This window comes from Crocodylus porosus, unplaced genomic scaffold, assembly GCF_001723895.1.
Source record: "Crocodylus porosus isolate Cpor-Errol unplaced genomic scaffold, CroPor_comp1, whole genome shotgun sequence".
NCBI lineage: Eukaryota > Metazoa > Chordata > Crocodylia > Crocodylidae > Crocodylus > Crocodylus porosus.
In genome coordinates this window covers 4,767,018-4,779,441 of record NW_017728944.1, presented here as the reverse complement: position 1 = coordinate 4,779,441, position 12,424 = coordinate 4,767,018, and the positions used below count along the sequence as shown (strand labels likewise).

Here is a 12,424-nt window from a genome sequence, read left to right as displayed (position 1 = left end):
CTTGGACCAGGGGGGCTCCCTGTGACCAGGCTCCTGTTCACCTTAGCCCCTTTATGCAGGGAGCCAGTTGCCTTATGGACCCCAAAGGACCAGTGCAGTCCTGGCCCCCCCCTGCTTGTTGCTTACCAAACAGAACCAGGCTCTTGGGCTCCTCAGGGGCAAGAGAAGGAAAAGCAGCTCCACAGTTAGAAGATTTCTGTAACTTACCTGTCCCCTCCTATGGCGGTAGATTTATGCCCCCCCTTCCCCCCCCTCCACATTTTTGGCCCTGTAGTACAGTGGAGGGGTTTACCCTGGAACAGCTCTTTGGTATAGGGATCCCGTCTTTGCTCCCTGGCCTGAAATTCCTGTGCCAGGTGTAGCCATAGTTCTAGCCCTGTAAAATCTGCTGGTTGATAGAAGACGCGTTGCCTTTAACTGCTCACTGGTCCGTGCAGTGTTGGGAAACGTCAAGGGGGTGGGGGGAGGCACATATGTGAACACCGCTTCCTGGATGATAGGGGTGAGCTGAGTTGCTGATAAAGCAGAATCCACCCATCTAGCTGCACCAGAGAGGGGACGGGAACCTTGGCTGCTGCAAAACAACGTGCTCCCTGGTGAGCAGTTTCCCCCTTGCAAACTCTCCTGTTCTGCAAAGTCCCCCATTGATCTTCTTCCTTTTAAAAGTAGTTTGATTTTCCATCGCGGTGCTAGCGGCCTCTTGCACTGGAATGTTATAGCTGAGCCATAACATGGTCACGACTTGTTCTGTCTTTCAGCAGTCATTGGTAAGTTTTGCAATCCCTCCTTTCGTTATACCTTCACTCCTTCCTGTTGTGATGGGCATGTACTCCTTCGTAGCACTCATTTCTCTGGGGACGGAGTTAGGAAAGTAGCTGACGTTTTGTCTGAAGCAGAATGAAAGGTTTCTGGGCTCCATTATCGCTATGGAAGGCTGCACGGCAGATTCACTTTCTTGTCTGGCTTTCTGTTTCCCTTGCATAAAGGCTCTCTGAAAAGTTTAAGTTGGGGGGGGGGAGGGGAGAGAGATATTTATGGCCAATCATCTATTATAGTCCCTTGCACAAGGCAAAAATGTAATGTGAAATGTTCCCGAGTCTCCTTCCTGTTTGTTGATGCTGTTCAATGCCAGCTGTGACTTTTTTTCAGGCAGCGAGGGCTGGGCAGCCATGGGCTGCCATTGTCTGGCATGCCCCCTTATCTCTCTTTATAAACCTGTCAGTCACTTAGGCCTTGTATAAATGTTTCAGACCAGGGTGAGAACACCACAGTGCAGCATGCTCTCCCATGGCAAATGGCACTGCTGACTTCAGGGGCTGTTGTGCGGTGAGGTTCCCAGGTTTTTCATGTGTTAAATTCACAGCCCCAGTTTCTGTTTTACATGAATCCCAGAGTACCAGGGAGCAGCATCTGGGAGGTTAAATGGTAGGAGGGCTTGGGATTGTCAGAAAGGACTGTGCTCAAGTGTCTCCTGCTCCTTTAAAGTGTCATGTGCATGGATCAGACACCCTTTTTGCAAGTCTTGGACTCCCATAGTGTTCCCTGCCAGATCTCTCTATCTGTGGTGTCTAGAACGTGAAGCGAGCAAGTGAGAGCGTGCCCTCTTCCCCCCACCCCCCAGCTCCTCTCCATGTGCCATGTGCTGGTCTGCCCGGTATGCCTATTCATCACTCTCGCCTTTTCTGCTTCATGCATGTGCTGCATTAGTTCTGAAACATGTTTCTGATTTTCTTTTCTGACTTCTTTTCTTTTCTTTTTAATCTCTAGTTTGTTGTGTCTCTTGCCCAGCTGTCCTTTCCTGTGAGTTGTAGGAGGTTCCTGACATGCCTCTGCCTTTCTGCTTACCATCACTTCAGCCTCTGTGTGTGGTACCTGGCTCAGCTTGGCCGCTCTGTCAATTGCCTGCCAGTCCAAGGCTCCTTTAATTCTCCTTTGCTTCCCCAATCAGTTTGAGTCAGGCTTCCTTCCTTCTCATCCCCTGGTTCAAGATTCACCTGCTTTTCTCCCCCACCCGTCCTCAAGCTCTTCTGACTCCATTTGGGCTGGGGTAGGGTCAGGACCTTGGCTTAGCCCTCAGCTGTCAGCATGTTGCCGTTACCTTTGTCTGGGTGCTGGAAGGTGGGTCCTGGGAGATCTTCATCTTCCTGCTGTGCAGGGAGCTCTGCCAGTTTAGCACCCGTTCTTGTTTCCCAGTGACTTTCTCCAGCCCAGTGGGTAGCTATAGGAACATGACCCACAGGAGAGATGTCTGTGCAGACTTGGCCTTTGGCTTTCAGGTTGTTGCTCTCTTTTTTGCCCAGCCACCTCATTTATGTGGCTGCAGATGAGTCTCTGTGGCAGGTCCCGGGGCAGGGGTTTCCCTGGTGGGGTTCCTCAGCAATTTCTGCTTGGAAATCTTTTATTTGTAGAGAGCTATTTCCTTAACCCCTTTACATTTACTATACAAGCGTGTGTCAGTGATAGCATTTCTGAGCTGATGCAGACCGCTTGAACCTGAAGAAGAGTGTGTAAGGAGATGTGATGTGAGATTATCTTTGCTGTAGATCACAGTAAAATTTCCCTGACCCCCCAGCCTGTCCTTCATGACCCATTTGGATCTGATTAAGTGAGGAATGGGCATACTTACTTAAAAGAGACAAAGTTGATTACAGCAGTGGTCTCCAAACTTTTTTGATCGTGCACCCCTATCAGTAAAAAATTTTTGAGCATTCACCCCCAATATATGTATTTTTATTTAAATATAAATAAAAGTTCTAATATTTTCTTCCCATACCCCAGTGGATCGTCTTGCACACCCCACTTTGGGAGACCACTGGTTTAGAGAGTGGAGATCACCTAATACAGCCCAGTGGGCCTAGTGTGGTTGTTCTGCTCTGGTGGCATGAAGCTTTGTTTAGGAGGGTTTTTGCACTGCCACTGTTTTGAGTATGAAAAGCTGGGAGTGGGCAAGATGGTCTAAAACAAATGAGAGAGAGAGACAGAGAGAGGCATCGTGCTCTCTGAGAGTGATTCTGCAGAGTCCCTGACCTTACATTGAAGGAGGAGGGTGATTTCAGAGCTCCCATGTTACCACGCTTGCCAGCAGCCCATGGAGTAAAAAGCACCTGCCAGAACCTTTGAAGAACTGCTGTAGTGCAGGGGGCAGCACTGAGAGCTGCTTATGAATTGTTCCATTGCAATGAAGGGATTAATTAGCCTCTCGAGAGCTTAACCTGTGCCAGACTAAAGTATGTGTAGGTACATGCACGCGTAGGTAGAGCACATGGTGGTCTGTGGCTTTCACTGGCAGAGTAGGGTTAGTGGCCTGCAACGTGGAGAGCAGCTCTGACTGGGGGTTGACTCATCGCTCATCTGTCTGGAGCCGTCAGCCTGGTGCTCACTGCCTGGAGGCTGCTGCTGCCTTTCATACAAAGGGTTAGTCTATATTGGCACTGGCCTCCCGCAAAAGATAGTTTCTGACCTCACCTGGGTAAAGGGTTTAATTGAGCATGACGCTAGACTCTGTGCAAGAAGATGAGGTTGGATTGATGTGCAGGATAGCTCGCCCTGTGCTTGATGCAGCTTTGAAATGCTGCTTGCATGAAAACAGATGTAGTTTCTGCTCACATTAGACAATCCCCCACCCCCCCAGCCTCCAACTCCTCTTGGTCTAACTGCATTAGGCTGTGCATTTGCACTGTGAGTGTCCTCTGACACATGCAGAGCCTCCCTGGTCCTGGATGAAAGGCCCTGTTCCTGGCACTGACTGCAGGCTGCAGTAAGATTATTTCCTTATAGAAAGCCTCTTCTACCTTGAGGACCCTTCTCACCTCCCTAATCGCACCTGCTCTGGAGATCAGAAAGGATAGGATGCTCTGGGGCTAGGGCATTGGGCACTTTGCTTGCTATTACAGCCCCTCACCCATGATGGCAGGGCAGCTCCAAGGGTTTGAGCCTGCTCTGAACTCATGACAAGGCTGCTGTCAGTTCACCCAGCTGTAAGGAAGTCCCTAGTTACTTGGTCTAGGGAATCAAAAAGCATCTTGTCATGCCGTTCTCTTATGTTTTGCTTGGCTATAGGGACTGGACAGCTGGCCGGGCTATCAGGCTTGGGCAGTGCTTACAGTTCTGGATCAGAAGCTCTCAGCATGTTCTGTGCAGTGGCTTGGCTGAACCTAATGACAGACTTTTTCTATGTCAGTATTTCAAGGCAGGGAAGGCCAGTGCCATATAATATAAAATCTAGACCTGCCTGAAGTGCTTTTGGTAGAACTGTGCTGTGTGCAAAAACACAAGTCATGGGATTTGGAACATTTCATGGGAATGTGTCAATTCTGATTACATTTTTCTGGACAAATAATTGAAATAAAACATTTCCCCTTTTTGCTGTCCAGCGACTTTAATATCTTTGTATCACTTCTCGATCTCTAGAATTGGTATTTCCTAGTGAGGTACAAGTTTAAGTGGTGCTTCTGAGAAGTTTTTTGCATTTTCGTTTTATGGAGAATTCTGTGCCAGTTCTCTGGCCTTCCCTGCTTTCCCCCCAGACACTGGAATTTCCCTCAGAATGGGTCTGGAAGATGTAGAGCCCAAAACCTCACCGTTCAGGAGCTATAAGTGTTCAGAGCAGCATGTTCATTGGCCCTCTCCCCTCACCCACCAAACAAGAGTTGGAGTGAGCCTTAGGTCTCAGTGCAGGATGTTTTTGCTTCAGCCTTTTGTGGGGGGGTGAGGACAGAAGATGACCTGACCTGACCAGTGAGTGGCTGCCTGTAGTCTATTCATATGGCCAGCCTCTGAGCTGAGCCCAGGACCTCTGTGCTGGTTCAGGTGATTTCAGTGTTGAGGGCAGCACTCTCATGTCCAGGATCTTGAGATGCATGCTTGTTGTGATCTAGGGTCAGGCTGTATGTATGCTGTGTCAGCCCAGCTGAGATAGAAGGCTCTGAGATAAGACTCCTGCTGTAGGGGCATGCTGAGGCCTGTTTGCTATACATTGGCAGTGGGCCTAGGGCCAGCAGGAACCAGAAGCCCCCTTCAGGGGCTAGAGGAAAGCCACTAAATGTACAACAAATTCCATGGGACAGATCATGAGAAGACAGGAACTGGAGTGCGGGTTATAGCTTAATAACTAAGGTGGTGGGAGGGTAGGGGACAGCAGCTAGAGTGCATCCACTGCCTTTCAGATGTATTTAAGGTGCCCGTGGAACCCACCCAGTGAAACTGTACTCAGAGATGTGTGCAGACAAGGGAGAGGAAGACAGTCGCACGGTTGCTCAAGTTCTGTCAAGCCAGCACCTTCCTGGTCTGGTAGATGGAAAGTTTGGCCAGGAGCAAGAGGAGCTTGATTAGAAAGTCCCAGGACTTTGTGGGGCTACGGACGGGGTGTGTGTAAAATGAAAGGCATGGGGAACCACAAGAATAGAGAGAGTGGAGGGATTGAAGCCTGGCACACCTAGGCTAGGCATGCACCAAGGTCTTCCTTTCATTGCAGAAGGGATGGGTATGGGGGAACTGGTGAAGCGTGCCAGGTACGTGTACTGACAGCTCCATACAGATGCTGCCAGCTTAGATCCCCAGTAGGTCATATCCTCAGGAACTGCCACTCCTAGCTGTCTCTGTAACCCTCCTGCTGGAATTTCTATTGAAAGGCTTGGTAGAGAGGAACTGCTTCTCAGAGTGGTACTTAGAGAGTGGAGCACTGGAAGGGGAATCTTCCTAATTTTGCCTTGGCCTGCCAGGTGACCTCAGGTGAGTCAGCTTCCTTCTCTGCACCTCTGTTCCCCAGCCTGTACATTGGCTTTCCTCTTCTGTGTAGCTCTTTGTGTGACGAGGGCATGTCGGAGCTTGGTGGCAGCAGCACTTTGGAAGGACTCCTAGCTGGAGTTCTGATGTGAAGGGGCTTGCTTTCAATTCTGCCAGGAAAATAAGTGTGGCATGTCTGACTTCACTTCTCAGCTCTTCCGTGGAAACAGCGTAAACATGGCTTTGGATTCTGGTGGGTCATGATATCACAGAGAAGGTACAAGCTCTGGCTTCCAAGAGCAGATCCCTCAGCCCTTGTCTGCACATGCAGCTTGTACTGGTTTATTGGAATTAGATTAGTGAAAGGTGCAGCCACCATTTCCTGCTTTGTGGAGCACTCCAGAATCAGTTTACGAGCATTGGCTAAAATTAAGGCAGTGCGAGACATTCCAACATTAAGGAGAGAGCATCTCCCCAGAGGCCGTGTGGTACCAGTTTCAATCAGTCCATTTCCAGGCTGAGTCAGTTACTTACATGCAGATATGCGTGCGTAGAGAAGCTTTTTCTAGCAGCAGCCTTGCTGGATGATGATCTTTAAGAAGTGTGTAGACCTCAGTGGGAGTCAGAAGTGCTCAAGGGCTGCTGGCAGGATCCATGCCTCAGTGGCTCAGTCTCTCATGTTCATTACAAGACTGAGATTTTGGGAAGCCCTGCTATATGCCTTCCTTTCCAGAAAAGGTTGTGCCACCTGCCTCTCTGGATGTGCAGGTAACTGCCTGGCCCAGCCAGTCTGAATGTGAGGACCATATGCATTCTTGCTGTGGGGCAGGTTGGCCTAGAAATTAGTCTGCGTCATGAACAAGTGGCCTGTGGGACTGCTGTGAAAGCCTGGGTGCTGTGAGGAGAAGATGAGCCATCCAGGGTGTGCCTGCAGAGAGACAGAGGAGAAGCCATTGGATTTGTGGTGTCAGCCAAAAGAAGAAGTTGGCAAATATAAAAAAAGAAAATATAATCCCATACCCTGCAGGGTCTGGTGTGCAATCATATCCCTTCAGAGTGCAGCTGTGGAGCAGGCCCCTTAGCCCCCTACACTAGAGTGGACTGGGCACTGGCTAGCTAACTGTTGCAGCAATGGGTGTTGGAGAATGAGTCCCATCCAAGTGGGGATGTTAAAGCTCGCTCTTTCACCTGGTGAGGGACTGAGGCCAGGCTGTGGTGCTGTGGGCTCCTCAGAGATGGATGTCAGGAGTTTGCAGGAGTGACTCATCAAATGAACCTCCTCCTTTCCTAATTTAGGTTGTAATTTAGGCTTCCCATCTCACCCAGTGGGGTCAGCTGGTTTGTGGCTCAATTGTGTAATCTATCCTGTGGCTGAGAGAATGGTGTCAGTCACTAAGGGCCATACTTCCAAAGCGTTGTCCACCCATGACACACATGTGTGGGACATGCAGGGTGGCCTGTGATGTAGAAGGCCGGGGCCTAGGGCTGCTGGTGCTGCTTGTCTGTGTGTGCATGAGCAAGCATGGAGCTGTGGCCCCTCTGATCCCAATTTGACACAGAAATGAGCTTACTTCCAGGGTCCTTTCATGTGGGTCAGCTTGTGTGTCAGCACCAGGTGCTCAGGCCTGCTTGCATGCTCAACTGGAGGTGAGTCTGAATGCTGCCTGGGCTGATGCACAATTGAGGCAAGCCCTTGTACAGCTTCATTTTTTTTTTTTCAGTGTGTGGATGGCCTTCCCATTCACATGGGCTTGCTCCCTGGCTTGGGAGTTTCTGGATCAGAAGACCAAGCTGCATGCAAGTGCAGGAAAGGTAGAGTCTTCTCTGGAAATGGGGAAAGGCTGTGTTTTTCCATTAGTCTCTTCTCGAGAAGGGGGGCATTGCTGGAGGGAAGCAGAGCTCAGGTTGGGAGCTTTGGGGGCACCCCTGTTTAGAACATACACTGCCACTCTTATTCTTGGGGCTGGGTATAATCATTGCAACATAGGGGCCCAGAGGAATTTGTGCCATGCTCGGCCTCTTGGAAGCTGGCAGTGGAAAGAGCATGGGATACCGAACTTGGGTCTTTGCAGAGGGAAGGATCCAGCTTCTGTTGTGCAGGTAGCAGGCAGTCCGTCCTGGTTGGCCTGGGAGTGCATTGGAATGGCCCATCTCAGAGCACATGGTTTACAGCCCTGACAGCCCCTCTGAGCCTTGGTCTGTATTTGTGAGGTTAATGTTCCATGTTCAGACAGATGCTTTATCCCAAGCAATTGCATTATGGAGATTTAGGGCAGGTCTGCCTGGGGAATATCTCCCTCAGATTAAGTACTCATTGACATTGCTTATCACATAACAAAAATACCTTGTTTGATCAGGCTTCTCTGGGTAGGGGCTTAGGAGAGTGTCCATGCTGGCAGCACATAGCAGCTGCAGTATCCCCCTCCCCTTTGTGCTTCTCTGCAATCCTCCAGCATGCTCCTGCCAAACAGCCCTTTTTTTACCTTCCTTGATGGGAAGGCATGGGTCTGTGGCCACATGGCGGTTGCCACCAGTTCCATCCGTGGCATGTGGGTTAGGTAGCTGCAAAGGGCTCTAACCCTCATTTATGCCCTACTCTAAAGAGGTCCAGGATGGCTGTTGAAAAGGCTGGGAAGAATCTTGTTTCTAAATATGTAATATTATCTCCAGTCCTGGGATGTTCCAAATCTATGGTGGGCAGAGGTCTCCGCAGCCTGGATCTACCTCTGTGTAGGAAGAGCTGTCCTCAACTGTACTTGCCATGTAAAGTTCCAGGCTCCAACTCACTAAGTCTTCTGTATTTCTGCAGGGTGGCACAGTATATGGCAAGGGGCCAGCCCAAGGTATCTGGCGGTACTATTTTAAAGAGGCTGCACTCTAGAGAGTGGGCAGGTGCCTGCCTGTTAGCTCAGTGACCCTCTTGTAAAGTTTCCATGTGGTCTACGTGGCTGAATCCTCTGTGAAGCAGAAATGCATTGTCCGTGCTGCTCTGGCTGTCCAAAATGGGCCAGAAGAGGTGGAGTTGCTTTGGGATCTGAGGACCCCTCCCACCTGGGTCTATCCCCTGCTCGCCCAGTCACCACTTTGTGGGAGCCCAGCTGAGCTGGGAAAGGCCATGGACAGCTCAAGCCCTTCTGGGTCCTGCTTTGTGCCCGCTCCCAGCTGGGTCACACCTCCTGTCACCCTCCAGAGGCAGGTTGATTTGGCTGCTTGGCCCCAGGAGGCCTGGGGTTGTAATTAAAGCATCCACAAAGGCCTCTCTAATCTGTGTCTGCGGGTTTATCCCCACTGGGGTGGCCTGGCATTAATAGCACAGATTGCGTTTCCCTGGGGCTGCTCAAGAGGATTGGCTGCATCTTCCCAAGAAGATTATTGCCTCCAGAGTCACTCCTGTGTGGGGCCCTCAGCACAGCTGTGCTCACCCAGCCCTGGCTGTTCCGCTTGGTGTAGTGGGCATGTTGCCACTACCATCGTCCTGGTAGTCGGGGGGTGGGGGCTTGCTGAGCTCTCTCTGGATGTTTCTTTCCCCTGGGCTGGGCTGGCAACAGGGCCCTCTTTGTTTTCCTCTAACAGCCCAGCCTTGCTTATGCTTCCGGCTCAGTGGAGCTTTCAGGGCTCGGACAGTTGGTTTATTGTGCTATAGAGCAGGATAAACCTGCAGTGCATCCCACTGCCATGCAGCTGCCATGCCTGGTCCCACTCCAGAGCTGAGCTGCGCTGTGTGCCACCCCTTCCACTGTGTAGCTGCCAGGGTGGGGTCTAGCAGGGCATGTGCAGCAGCTGGGTGACATGCAACCTCTGCAGAGAACATGGCCAACAGCAGAGCCTCCCTGCTGACTGCTGCCCCCAGACGCTGGCATGGGGGGCTGGGTGGTTGTGGCAGACCATGAAGGAACCACTTGGTGCCAGATGAAATGCCCAGCTTGTGGGTTGTTGGCTGTAGCTGTCTTGGTCTAAGGATATAGGCAGGCAAGATTATTTGGGTAGATGTGATATCTTTTATTGGACCAACTACATAATTGGAAAAAAGTTCTTTGCAAGCTTTAAGGCACTAACATCCTTCCTCAGGCATTGGGAGACTGCTGCTGTTCACACTTTTAGCTTCTTTTCTACCTTGGAGATCTCAGAACCAACTCATTGCCCTCACATGCAGGCAGCCACCATGATGCCTTGGCACAGGACACCTGGGTCATTCAAGGAGATGGTGCTGAAATCACTGTGCAGCTGTGGGTGGGAGCAAACAGGGCCAGCACTCCTATCATAGATTTCTTCTTCTCTCCCTGCGGCACTTCTCAAAGGCTGGGGAAAGCTACTTTTGCAGAGTGGCTCTATGGCCTAGAAGTGAGGATCCTGCTTCCCTGTGCCTGCCCTAGCTGTTTAGATAGGCACCAGGCCAAGGGCTTGGGGCTGATCTGCCTCCCCTGCATATATCTAGGAGGGAGTATTAAGGTGAACGGAGCAGCACCAGGGAGACAAGGGCCCTGTGTGCCTGTCAGAGTTCTGTCACCTGTGGATAGGTTGCTTTTGTCTGGGTCAGCCCTGTCCTCCTGACCCACACAGAGCCCTGCCCTACCCATCTGAAGCAAGCCCTGACTATGCCATCCTGTGGTGCAGGTGCATATTGCTCTTTTAGGATTGCTTTTCTCACCCTAGGCCCTAGCTCATCTCCATTCTAGTTCACTTGCTGACCTTCTGTCTGGCACAGGCTCCATTTGATCACTGCCCTTTCAGCAAGAGCATCTCATTCGGCAGCTGGCAGTGGTTGGGAAGGAAAATAGCCCTGCCCTTGTGCCATCCCTTGAATAGGAATGATCCTGCCCAGGGCAGGGGGTGGGACTAGATGACCTGTGGAGGTCTCTTTCAGTTCTGTTTCTCTATGATTCTGTGATTCATCATGGGGAAGAAGGGGCAACCAGCTCAAACGGAAAGTGCTGCTCAGCTAGGGGAGCAATATTGGGTCCAAGCACCCTGCTCGCATTCTGCCAAGCTAGTTTGTTCAGGGTTGAGGATCTGCTGGTGTGGCAGATGTGGACATAACTGTTACACAAAGAAACTGATGCAACTGTTCATATCCACATCCCTATCTTGAGATGGGTCGGCAGAGTGAGTTGGCCCTGGGAGCTGTCAATAGAAGGTTCTGCAGGAGGTAGCAGAGGGAATGCAGCCTGGTGCTTTCGAGGTAAGCATATGCTACGGTCTCCTGACCCAGAGCATTTGTGCTCCAGGGCCTCTGGCAGACTCACTTTGCCATCAGACTCCTCCTGATTCATGACCTTAGTGGATTAGCAGAGCCCCTCTGTGTTTCTTTAGAGAGGGTAGGAGAGTCCATTGGGCTGCAGCATTTGGGGAAATGCAGCCTCATGCTCTGAGTCACAGGTTTGAATCCTGGGCAGATCCAGCCTTTGTGTTGCCTGGGTGCAAACATCACATTTGGTTTAAGGCCTGAGTGAGATTGGGTGGTCTGGGGGCTAGGACTCTCAGCTTTACCACCAAACTCCTTGTGTACTTGGAGAGCGTGTGTCTCTTTCTTTTTACTTTCCTGTTGCATGGTAATTGAAACAGTCTGGTGGTTAAAAAATCAGTGACCCGTGACAGCTCGCTGTCCTATGTGCCTGCCACTGGCACCATTTGGGGAAGTGCAGGGATGGGGAATCAGTAGGAAAGTGCAAGTGCAAAGGAGGCTGCAGTGTGCCCAGGAGGTATGCTATGTGGGGGCTGAAGCAGAAATGCATTGTCCGTGCTGCTCTGGCTGTCTGGCTGGGTAATGTGCTTTTGCTTGTTCAACAGCCATCTGCATTTGGTGTCAGCATCCTATCATGGGATGGGCGCTTGGCTTGGCCAGCTCAGGCAGGTCCTTTGTGAGGGTCATGATACATGGCCTCTGTCTTAAAGTCCGTGCTGTTGAAATTAGGGGATTTTGTAAGACTTCCCAAACCCTGGTGGTTGCAAGTGGGAAACCTGAAAAGGTAAGCAGAGCCAGTCCTAAAGTCGACAGCACCCAAAGGCAGAGAGAAAGGTGCAAACTTCTGTTCTGAAGTTGTTGTTTTTATTTTTATAACTGATGTCGTATTTGGGGCCTGATGCATGCTTTCTGAGGGCTGGATAAGTGGGGATGTTGCTGTGGTGGAGGTGAGATGTTTCCACTCTCCTCTGAGGCTGACATCTCCCTTCAGAGTACCTGTCTCTGGGATGAGAGTTTGGGGGATTCTTTGACGACAGGCCAGTCCCCTGCTGCGGAGTGGATGTGATTGTGCTTCGTTGGTTGTGATCAGAAAGTTTTGTTCCCAGATCCTTTTGCTTCTGCCTGCAGGCGGTGTGGAGTTGGCAGGCCTCATGGAGAGTTAGACAGGAATGCTCTTTAACCATTGCGGAGGGTATTTCTGGTTTATGGGTCACATGAGTTCCTCCAGTAGTTCAGATTCTCTCCACTGTTTGTTCTAGATGTCCTTTGTGTGCTGGGGGAGAACTCAAGTGTCCGTGTTGGTTCAGGTTCTCCATGCAGGAGTAGACCCTCTGAGGAGGGCAGTGGGTGGGGGTACAGGTGCATGGTTACGTGGTACGAACTGTGTAACAGGTTTTTAGTGTGCTTTGAGCTGCCAAGTGAACCACAGGACCACTTGGCAGTGCATTGGAGGTGGGGATGTATATGATTTATTTATTTTTTATTTATATAGAAATAAATATTTTTGCAAAACAAAGC

At 50.6% G+C, this 12,424-nt stretch overlaps 1 protein-coding gene across 3 annotated transcripts in view; it reads left to right on the top strand.

Moving 5' to 3' along the window:
* The first annotated feature begins 497 nt into the window (after positions 1-497).
* Positions 498-12,424, top strand: part of LOC109320364 (signal transducer and activator of transcription 5B) — a 40,152-nt gene continuing 28,225 nt past the window's right edge. Inside the window, exon 1 of one of the 3 annotated variants that reach the window (XM_019550430.1) lies at positions 498-767. The gene's annotated coding sequence lies outside the window, so the exon portion shown is untranslated. The remainder of the gene's footprint in view (positions 768-12,424) is intronic. The other 2 variants (XM_019550433.1, XM_019550431.1) reach the window with 2 other exon arrangements.